Consider the following 437-nt stretch of genomic DNA (forward strand, 5'->3'; position numbering starts at 1 on the left):
CCGAGCGACCGTATACTATATATTTTGGGATGTTTTCCCCTCATAGAGGCGGCAAACAAGACAGTGAAAGGGAAATTTTTTTTAAAAAAGGGGCGACCCCCGGAAAACATTCATTTGTGTTCATGTCCAAAATGTGATTTTAAGGGGAAGAACAGCCGAAAAAATTTTTCAAAAAACCCTTCTATTTCATTTTGCTAAAGCAAGAGACCTGGGGAAAAGGGAATGCTTTAGACGGGATATATACGGCAAGAGTGGGGCCCAAAGGGAGGTTTTTAAATTTTGAAAATAAAAAGGTTGTTTTTTTAAATCCGGGGGTTATTTACTTGTAACCTAGGGGGTGAAAAAACCTATAAATTTAAAGTTTCGTATTAAATCCTCTGCAAATTTTTTCCATACAGATTTTTTAAAATGGAAATTTCCCAAAACATATGATGGGG

The sequence above is a fragment of the Penaeus monodon genome, chromosome 29, assembly GCF_015228065.2.
Source record: "Penaeus monodon isolate SGIC_2016 chromosome 29, NSTDA_Pmon_1, whole genome shotgun sequence".
Taxonomy (NCBI): domain Eukaryota; kingdom Metazoa; phylum Arthropoda; class Malacostraca; order Decapoda; family Penaeidae; genus Penaeus; species Penaeus monodon.